This window comes from Mus pahari, chromosome X (genome assembly GCF_900095145.1).
Source record: "Mus pahari chromosome X, PAHARI_EIJ_v1.1, whole genome shotgun sequence".
Classification (NCBI taxonomy): Eukaryota; Metazoa; Chordata; class Mammalia; order Rodentia; family Muridae; genus Mus; species Mus pahari.
Genome location: NC_034613.1, coordinates 40957398 through 40968061, shown reverse-complemented (window position 1 = coordinate 40968061; position 10664 = coordinate 40957398). Strand labels below are relative to the sequence as shown.

Sequence of the window (10664 nt, the reverse complement as noted above, 5' to 3'; positions counted from 1 at the left end):
TGGTTTGATAATATACAAATTTAAAAAGACTTACATATGAAAATGGGAAAAATACTCAAGACACATACAGAGAAATGTAGATAAGAACCTACTGTCCCACCATATGGTGAAACCAAAGTGGGGCATCTCAAGGTTGTTAGAAAACCAACCTTTGTCCATTTACCGTGTAAGAGCTATGAGCAGATAATAGGCATACCCATGGTGAACATGGTAGAAAGAGGAAGGCAGGGTCATAGAACAGTGAATTGGGGTTAGAGGTTCCCAGTTAATATTCCCAAGCTCAGTTATTAGGTGAAGGTCATCAGGCTGAGTTTCAAAATCTGCTTGAATTTCATCATCACATCTAGGTTTGATGTTATTTATATGCTTGGGAGAAGTTTGAAGAATCAGGCAAGTGGTCGAAGACATTTAATAAAATTATACAAGGCTGGTAGGAAGCCTTCACTGAGGTTTTTGGTTTTTTTTGTTTTTTTGTTTTTTTTTTTTTTTTTTGCAAAGATTGACTTCAGCTATAAATAGGATAGTATCAGATTCAGAAGTTTGTTGTGGTAACTCTCCAACCCAGATAAGCGCTGGCAATGAAAACATGACTCAGTTACTATAAATACATGCTGTGCGCCTAGATTGGACAGATCTACCACTACACAACCATCTTCCCCATGTAAGAGACCCCTTAGAACTTGCGGTTTCTCCAGGCCATGTACTTCTGCTCCTCTCTTTTTCTTCCTCCTCCTCTAAGTCCTCTCCCTCTTCCATTTTCTCCATCTTCTCTCTCTCCCAACCTTCTGCTCCACCTTCCCTTTATCTGCCCAATCATCAGCTCTCCTTTATTTTACGAATTAAGGTGGGAAGCAGTTTTACAGGAATCACCTGAGTGTTGGCTTATTCCTTGTTTGTAGCCCCTCACAGGAGAATGGAATTAACATCAAATATAATTAGTCCCAGGGCTATCCACAACAGAAGACAGACAAATATTAATCAAATCTTTGGCTTTTGAAAATATTAATTCGTAGTGCAAAGAGGTGATTAGGTCTTTCAAGGGAGAATCAGCACCAATAAATGAATGGATTAGAACTATGGCTGATATTTGATCTCACATTTCTGATGTTAGAAGTAATTTCTACAATTTTTAAGGAAAATAAAAATGTCAAAAATTTTAATTGTGGTAAGCAAGAGTATTTGAAAAGGGATTGTAGACAAGGTGGTCCTAGAAACAATGTTTTCTTCCTAGAGATAATCCGAAAAGAATTCCCCAGTCGTTTGGAATATGCAGAAGGTGTAGCAAAGGCTAGCATTGGAAAAATGAATGCAGATCAACAAGGGACAGGCAAAGTAACCTTTTGCCATTAGGAAACTCACTAGATGGCCTCCTGCAGGAACCAGTACCAAATTTGATTCAGTCATTCCCTGTCATTTTCAGAGAAACTCATTCACACAGCAATTAAAAGATTTAATTAGTGCCTGTTGTTAAAAATAGTACTTCTCTGGATTTAATAAAAGTCAGAATAGCTATACTAGGCAAAACAAAAAATTCGGAAGAGACCAGAAAACAAATATTGTGGGAAACTTTATAAATCATCAGAGATCAAAGCTAAAAATAAAAATAAAATGGCATTGAAATAGAAGTTTTAGTAGATATAGGTCAGATATAACAGTAATTTCACCAAAACCTTGGGATCCAGATTGGCGTCTTCAGAAGGTAAGTATACAGCTTCTAATGATTGGAACTTTATCTCATGTAGAAAAAATTGAAAGAGGTGTCACATGTATAGGGCCAGAAGTAGAAATAGCAAAATTAAAGCCATGTGTGGGGACATGATTTGTTATAACAATTGAAACACAGATTAAAAGGTATTATTCAGAGCAGTCACAGACTGTTCAGGATGTACATAGCAGAACACAACAGCTTTTAGTCTTTTAAAGGTATTAACCTTTAAAATGGTTAACTGACAAACTTGTGGAGGTGGAACAATGGCCTTTGACATCAGAAAAATTACAAGCTCTAGCACAGCTTGTACAGAAGCAGCTAAGTGCTAAACATATTGAAGAATCAACAAATCTTTGGAATTTTCCAATATTTGTCATTAAAAAGAAATCTCGAAAATGGAGCATGTTAACAGATTTACTAGCCATAAATAAGGTGACTCTGCCAATGAATGTCCTTTTCACAGCCTGGAATTCCCTTACCTACTTTATTACCTAAAGTATTGTCTACTATAGTGACTTATTTAGAAGACTGCTTTTAAAAAAGTATACCTTTACAAGAACAGGATGATGAAAAATTGGTCTTTACAGTGCCTACTTATAATAGTGCTCAGCCTGTTAAAAGGCATAAGTGGAATGTTATTCCACAAGAATGTTATTAGTCCAACTGTATGTCAATATTTTGTACAGTAGCCATTAGATATAATTCATAATTAGTTCCCCTAATCTAAAATTTATCATGATATGGATGATATCTTATTGGCTGATTCTGATGCAGACACCCTAGAAAAAAATGTTTGATGAAGTAAGAGAATTTTGCTTTGCTCCTTAAAATTACAGAGAGGAGATTCTATCAATTGTCTAGTATATAACATAGATTTATGGCAAATTTGCCCATAGAAAAGTCAAATCATGTAAGATCAATTACAGACTGGTAATAATTCTCAGAAATTTCTGGGAGAGAGTGCTACCAGGATTGTTGGTAGAGGAGGTTGTGTAGCTGCTTCCATGCTACTCACACTGGGCATTTCAGGCTAGAGCCAAATATACAGGCTGGCCATCATGTCATATTATGGGTGGTATGGAGGAGAAACCAAGGCATATGTTGGTAAATTGGAAGGTGGTATTGGTAAAGGAGAGTTAGAAAGGGCATTCAGTTACTCTGGACCTTTAAGAACTGTATGGATTGCCAGAAATCATCCAGGATTTGCTTTGTGGAATTTGAGGATCCTAGAGATGCAGCAAATGCCTTTTGAGGACTGAATGGTATAGTGATTTGTGGTTTCCAAGTGAGGGTTGAATTGTCAACAGGCATACCTTTGAGATCTTGCTTTGGTAGGCTACCTGCCTGTTGTCCCTTTGATCCTAACTATAGATGCTATGTGTATAGTGAAAAAGGACATTATGCATACAACTGACACAATTATAGCAAAGAAGAAGCAGGTCATGTTCTAGATTCCATTCCTGATCCAGTGTAAGGTGATACTATCACTCATGCAGCAGGAGCAGGTCAAGATCAGCATCTCCTCAACAACTAATGTCTGCGTCTCTTTGTAGATTAAGATCAGCTTAAGTCAGAAGATCTGGTTCTATAATAGGATCAAGGTATTTCCAATCACACTCATGGTCAAGATCAAGATCCAGGACTATTTCACAATCAGGATGCAGCTGATTAAAAATGGAGATCTCCATCTCCAAAAAGAGGTTATTCCCATCAGGAACTCCACACAGAAATGCAAGTCCTGAAAGAATAGAATGAAATTCTTGAGTTAACCTGTTAGGAAAAAGTTATTTTGTTTACATTATTATAAGAGTTATATCTTTAAAATGTAACGTAGGAAGGATCATTAACCATCTAATAAAAATGGATCTGGATTATTACTCTGTAAAATTCACAGCAGTAAAATACTGTTTTTATTTAATATATTAATACCCTAAGGTATGAAAATGTGGGTTTTTATAATTCCTGGGAGATCTTAACTGGCTACGGTTCATAATTAGATTAACTATTGAAGAGCTATGTAATTTATTCCAACCTTTACATGGTAATAAGAACTTAGTCTTAAGAAAATTATCAGCTGAGGTTGAGAGAAAATTGGTTCTGGCAGGAAAGGAATTATATAATGTATACATGGATTACTTTGATATAAAACTTGATTCTGCCAGGCATGGTGGCACACGCCTTTAATCCCAGCACTTGGGAGGCAGAGGCAGGCGGATCGAGGCCAGCCTGGCCTACAGAGTGAGTTCCAGGACAGCCAAGGCTACACAGAGAAACCCTGTCTTGAAAATCAAAAAAAAAAAAAAAAACTTGATTCCATTTTTAGTTATTTTGTTGGCTACTCATTCTCTCATTGAAATTCTTATGCAGAGAGAATATAATATCTCATAATGGATACTTATAGCACACAGAGTAAAAATTAAAGATTTGTGTGCAAAAGGTTTCTGAATTGATTCTGAAAGAAAACTATTTGGCTTCACCAATTAGCAGGAATAGACCCAGCAGAAATGTTAGTCCCTTTATTAATGTTGAAATTGTCTCATTATGGATAGAAAATGAACATTGACATGAGCTTGTAGTAATTTGGGGGGAGATATTAACAACAAATATCTCAAAAGCAAGAAACTTCAGTTTATATAAAGAATTAATTGGAGTAATCCTCATATAGTAAAAAGGATACCAATTATTGGAGCCCCTACATTCTATATTGATGCAAATAAATCAGAGAAGTCCTGTTGTAAGTCAGGAAAAATAAGTAAAGTTGTCCAGAGCCCTTATGATTCAGTAAAAAACAGAGTCATATACCATTCATATGGTATCAGATTTTCCCAAATCTCTTTATGTTATGGTTCAGGAGTCACTCCACAAACCACACAAACACTGATGTCAGTTAAACATGGATGGTTTATTGAATGCATAACCCAAGACTGATCAACCAGAGTCACAGCTCAGGTTTAAGAACTCAAGGCTGTACACTAGATGTTCCTAAGGACCAGCTTATAAATGCTAAAACCACAAAAACTGCAATGAACATGTGCCCGGAGCTGATCCTGTGCCACAGCTCTCCATACTCAAATACTGCTTGGAGAGATCTGTTCTTCCAGGAGTTCTGATAAGCCTGTGAGCACAGTTAAGTCCACCACTTTTGCTCAAAGGGACTTGCCCAGAGCCCCCAGGACACAGGAACTGAGGAGCAGCCCAGGACAGGATCCTTCCAGTTTCCATCTATGTTGGGAGCTGATCCTGTGCCACAGCACTACATACCCAAATAACACTGGGAGAGAGCTGGTCTCACCAAAAAGTGTGGACACACCTGTGAGCCCAGGGAAGACCACCACTTCTGCTCTAATTCCTGGCCCAAGAGAGACCTGGCCAGAGCCATCAGGACACAGGAATCAAGGAACAGCCTGGGACAGGAACCTTCCAGTTTCCATCCACGCCCCAGAGCAGATGCTGTACCACAATTCTCCATACCCAAATTCCTCTCAGAGAGAACTGTTCTTTCAGGAGTACTGACACACAGGATAGTAGGAGGGACAAGCCACAGCCAGAGATAGCAAGATCAGCTAACACCAGAGATAACCAGATGTCGAGAGGCAAGGGCAAGAACATAAGCAACAGAAAACAAGGCTACTTGGCATCATCAGAAACCAGTTCTCTCACCCTGGATACCCAAACACACCAGAAAAGCAAGATTTGGATTTAAAATTACATCTCAAGATGATGATAGAAGACTTTAAGGAGGACACAAAACTATCTTAAAGAAATACAGGAAAACACAGGTAAACAGGTAAAAGTCCTTAAAGAGGAATCACAAAAATCCCTTAAAAAATTACAGGAAAACACAACCAACTAGGTGAAGGAATTGAAGAAAACCATCCAGGATATAAAAATGGAAATAGAAATAATAAATCACAAAAGGAGACAACCCTGAAGATATAAAACCTAGGAAAGAGATCAGGAGTCATAGATGCAAACATCTATGTAGTTGCTGGAAGTGCTCTCTGGTGCTCAACCCGGAAACAAGATAGTTTAGACATAACAGTTCACATTGACTTTAATTTAGTGGGTCCTATGTGCTGCTTATAGTAATGGGATTCCATAATATTGACAAACCTCATAATATAACAGGATATGTGCTCAGTATAACCCTGCTCTGAGTCAAGCTATTTTTTTTTAATCAATCACTGGTAGGCATATCACAGCAGTGCTATGAAATAGCTGACAGGAGTGGAACAAAATGTCTATAGCTATGGTTGGGGGGCAGGCCTCAACATTTTATATAGTTGCTAACTCTCAGTGTATAGAAAGAGTTGCTTTACATATTGAAACCACTGAATTTTTTCCAGATAACTTAGAATCAACTTTATTATTTATTCAACTAAAACAAGTAGTCAGAATTAGAAACCATCCCTTTTATATAACATTTATCATTTCCCATATGGGTTTACAAGGCCCTCTCATACAAGATAATGATGAAACTGATGATCAGCTACTAATAAGAAATGTACTAGAAGCCTCAGAACTCCATAAGAAATACCATGTTAATAGCAAAAGTTTGATGGAAGATTTTTCTACCACTTGGCAGCATGCCAAGAAAATTATAAAGATATGTCCTACTACTTTTTTGTATAACAAAACCCCATTACCTGCAGGAAGTAACCCATAAGATAACCCTGAAAATGAAATTTGGCAAATATACTTACTTTATTTTGGAGAGTTTGGAAAATTAAAATATTTGCACTGTACCATACATAGTCTCAAGATCTCAATGGTCAACTGCTTGAAATTCTGAAAAGGCTGAATCTGTAATTACACATTTATTCAAAGTTATGGCTATTAAGAGGATACCTGGACAAATTAAGACTGACAATGCTCTAGCATTTGTCTCTAGTAAAATGAAATGACAATTTGCATATTACAACATAAAACATACTGAAGATATACTACACAATCCTACAGGACAAGCAGTTATAGATAGATGTAATTAAACATTAAAAGATAATCTTAATAAACAGATGGGTTAATAAAGACACCCAGAGATAGATTACCAAGTACTTTATTTACTTTACATATTTTAAATGATAATGAGGAAGGAACAAAAGTTATGGAAAGACATTGGTTAGTAGAAAAAACTGCTAAATTAAGTCATCCTTTATATTTTAAAGATGTGTTGACCTCACATGTGTTGAGTGTGGTATGTGTCACTTTGGGGAAAAGGTTTTCTTTTCATTTCTGGAGGAGAAGAAAAGCTGTGGATACCATTGCAGTTGATAATGATTATATTCAAATAGAAAAAAATCTCCTGAATAAGGAAAGGTGATAGTTAATTAAACAGCCTTTCTATTTAGTCCAAACTAACTCATAAATAATAACAAATGTTTTCAGGCATAAAAATTAAAGTACTTGCCTCATTGATACGAAAGAAAAGATTTTTTTAAAACTACATGTCTTATTTTCATGTTAGAATCTTAGACTGTAGATTGCCACATGGCTCATGTCTTCTTAGACTTTTGAATTTTTCTTAAACACAAAAGGGTATTTTTGTTGTTTGGGTATTCAAAACACAGTTAAGAGATTTAACTTGCATTTTAAAAGAGGTTTTTTTTTAAATGTATGTGAGTATACTGTCACTCTCTTCAGACACACCAGAAGAAGACATCAGATACCATTATAGATAGTTATGAGCCATCATGTGGTTGCTGGGAATTGAACTCAGGACCTCTGGAAGTGCAGTCAGTGCTCTTAAATGCTGAGCCATCTCTCCAGCACCCCAAGGCAACTCATATAAGGACAACATTTAATTGGAGCTGGCTTACAGTTTCAAAGGTTCAGTCCATTATCATCAAGGTGAGAGCATGGCCGCATCTGGGTAGGCATGGTGCAGAAGCTGAGAGTTCTACATCTTTATCTAAAGGCTGATAGGTGAAGACTGGCTTCCAGGTATCTAGGACAAGGTTATGAAAGTCCATGACCACAGGGACACACCTACTCTAACAAGGCCACACCTCCTAGTAGTGCCACTCCCTAGGCCAAGCATATATGAACCATTGAATTCCACTCCCTGGCCCCCATAGACTTGTTCAAACACCTAAGACGATGGGGGCCATACCTAGTCATAGCGTAGTAGAAAAGTACATTTAGTCCAACTTCCAACACCCACATAGTCTATAGCAGTCTCAACAATATTAAAAGTCCAAAGTTTTAAGATTCTCATCTGAGATTCATCTGATCACTTAACTGTAAACCCAAAAGCAAGTCAGGAAACCAGCTGGGCAAACTTCTAACTCTGCATCTCCATGTTTGATGTCAAAGTGGTCTTCAGGTCACTCCATTTTCTGCTTTGTCGACTGCAACAAACTTCTTTCTCCTGTTCCACTCTCTGTTAGCAGCTTTCCCCACCAGATAACCCACAGCTCTGGCATCTTTAACCTGTTAGGGTCTCCAAGGCGACTTAAGCTTCACAGCTTCTTGTTCCAATGTCTGGGATCCACACATAATCTTCTGGGCTCCTCCAAAGAGCTTGGGTCATCTCTCCAGCTCTACCCTCTATAGCACTCTAAGCTCAGGTTGATCCAATCCATTGCTGCTGCTGTTCTTGGTGACCATCCCAAGGTGATGGCATCTCCAACATGCTGGGTTTTTTACTGTAACTAGGCTTCACCAATAGTCTCTCATAGGCTCGCTTCATGATGCCAAGCCTTAACTTCACTGCATGAACCCTTCAGTCCTGGTCATCAACTACAACTGAGGCTGCACCTTCACCAGTGGCCTTTCCTGGCCTTCCTCATGTTCTCCATGACCCCTTCATGCCTTCAAAACCAGTATCACCTGAGTGACTATTATACATTACCAAGTCCAGCTGTAGCATGAGGTACAATCTTGACTATCTCTGGAACACAGCTTCTTTGTGCTCTCAGAAAACACTTCCCAGAAGATGTCACCTCAATGATGCTGGTCTCTTCTTAATCACCACTAATTTCTTAGCTCCAACTAATCAGCATCAATTGTCCTGGTAGCCCCTTCTTTTTTTGACTCTAAGGTCAGAGCCACATGGCCAAAGCTGCTGAATTCTGCTGCTTGCTATGGCTGGAACATGGCCCCCTTATTCTAATATCAGCTTTCTGTATTTTCAACTCCCTCTCTGCCTAAGCTTGGCTGTACTGGAACTTGCACTGTAGATTGACCTTGAACTCAGATATCTGCAGGGCTTTGTCTCCTGAATGCTAGATTAAATGTGTATACCATCATGCCTGAATTTAAGCTTTTCTTCACATAGAACCTGCTCTGTCCCAGGCTGGCATTGAACTCAGAGATCATCTTGCCTCTGCCTCCTGGGATTAAAGGCTTGTACTAACATGCCTGGACCTAAATTTAGCTGGGTGGGATCTTGCCCCAAGGTCACCACTCCCTTAATCCAATTTAATATCCTTGAACACAGGCTTTAGCTCCATTTCACTTCCTGGTGGCCCTTTAATACTTAAACCATATATTCCTTGAACACAGGCTTTAGCTCCATTTCACTTCCTGGTGGCCCTTTAATACTTAAACCATATATTTTATGTTTTTCCTTTCTAAGTTTGACATGCTTGTTCAAAACACTCTTCATGAGGCTTAAGCAGAGAACAAAGTCTCTGCTGAACTTTTTAAAGACTTCTTCAATGCAAATAATATAAATCTCTTAACTTAAGCCTCAGGTATACACTTCAGACACGGGCAAAAAGCAGCCACGTTCTTTACCAAAATATGAGAACAGTTCCCTTTGCCACATATTAAAATTCTCCTCTGAGTGCTCTGACCCTGGGACTCACATGTGATCACCATTTTCTATCTGGAGTCTCTCTGAGGCTAGTCCACACAGGAGAGGCTCTGGCCACAGAAGCAACAGAGCTTCTTGGACAGGGTCCCTACTGGGCTTCATCCTCAGCCAGGAGGCAGAATTGAAACTCAGACCTCTGTGCACCTTCCCAGCCAGAGGAGAGCGTGCCTCCAGGGAGTGCTCTGATGTCCTGGACTCAGGAGAGAGATGGTCTCCCAGGAGGGCTGACAGAGACTAACAGACTCATAGGAGGAACAAGCTCCAGACAGAGACAGCTAGAACATCTAACCCCAGAGATTACCAGAGGGCGAAAGGCAAATGTAAGAATCTTACTAACAGAAACCAAGATTTCTCTGCATCATCAGAACACAGTACTCTCACCAAGGTGAGTCATGGATACCCCAACACACGGGAAAAGCAAGATTTAGATTTAAAATCATATCTCATGATGCTGGTAGAGGATATTAAGAACGTCATTAAACACTCAAAGAAATACAGGAGAACACAACTAAAAAGGTAGAACTCCTTAAAGAGGAAACACAAAAATCCCTTAAAGAATTACAGGAAAACACAACCAAACAGGTGAAGGAATTGAATAAACCCATCCAAGATCTAAAAATGGAAGTAGATAAAATAAAGAAAACCCAAAGGGAGACAACTCTGGAGATAGAAAGCCTAGGAAAGAATTTAGGAGCCATAAATGCGAGCATCACAAGCAGAATACAAGAGATGGAAGAGAGAATCTCAGGTGCAGAAGATTCTATAGAAAACATGGACACAACAATCAAAGAAAATGCAAAATGCAAAAAGGTCCTAACTTAAAACATCCAGGAAATCCAGGACACAATGAGAAGACCAAACCTATAGATAATAGGAGTAGGTGAGAATGAAGATGTTCAGCTTAAAGGGCCAGCAAATATCTTCAACAAAATTATAGAGGAAAACTTGCCTAATCTAAAGAAAGAGATACCCATGAATATATAAGAAGCCTAAATAAAGATAGAATATTAAAAAGCAGTAAGGGATAAAGGTCAAGTAAAATATAAAGGCAGACCTATTAGAATTACACCAGACTTCTCCCAGAGACTATGAAAGCCAGAAGAACCTGGACAGATGTTATGAAGACCCTAAGAGAACACA

The 10664-nt window shown here is 38.5% G+C and overlaps 1 pseudogene; it reads left to right on the top strand.

Annotated features, from left to right (window-relative positions):
• Positions 1-2766: 2766 nt before the first annotated feature.
• LOC110314214 lies at positions 2767-3463 on the top strand (annotated as a pseudogene).
• The last annotated feature ends 7201 nt before the right edge of the window (positions 3464-10664 follow it).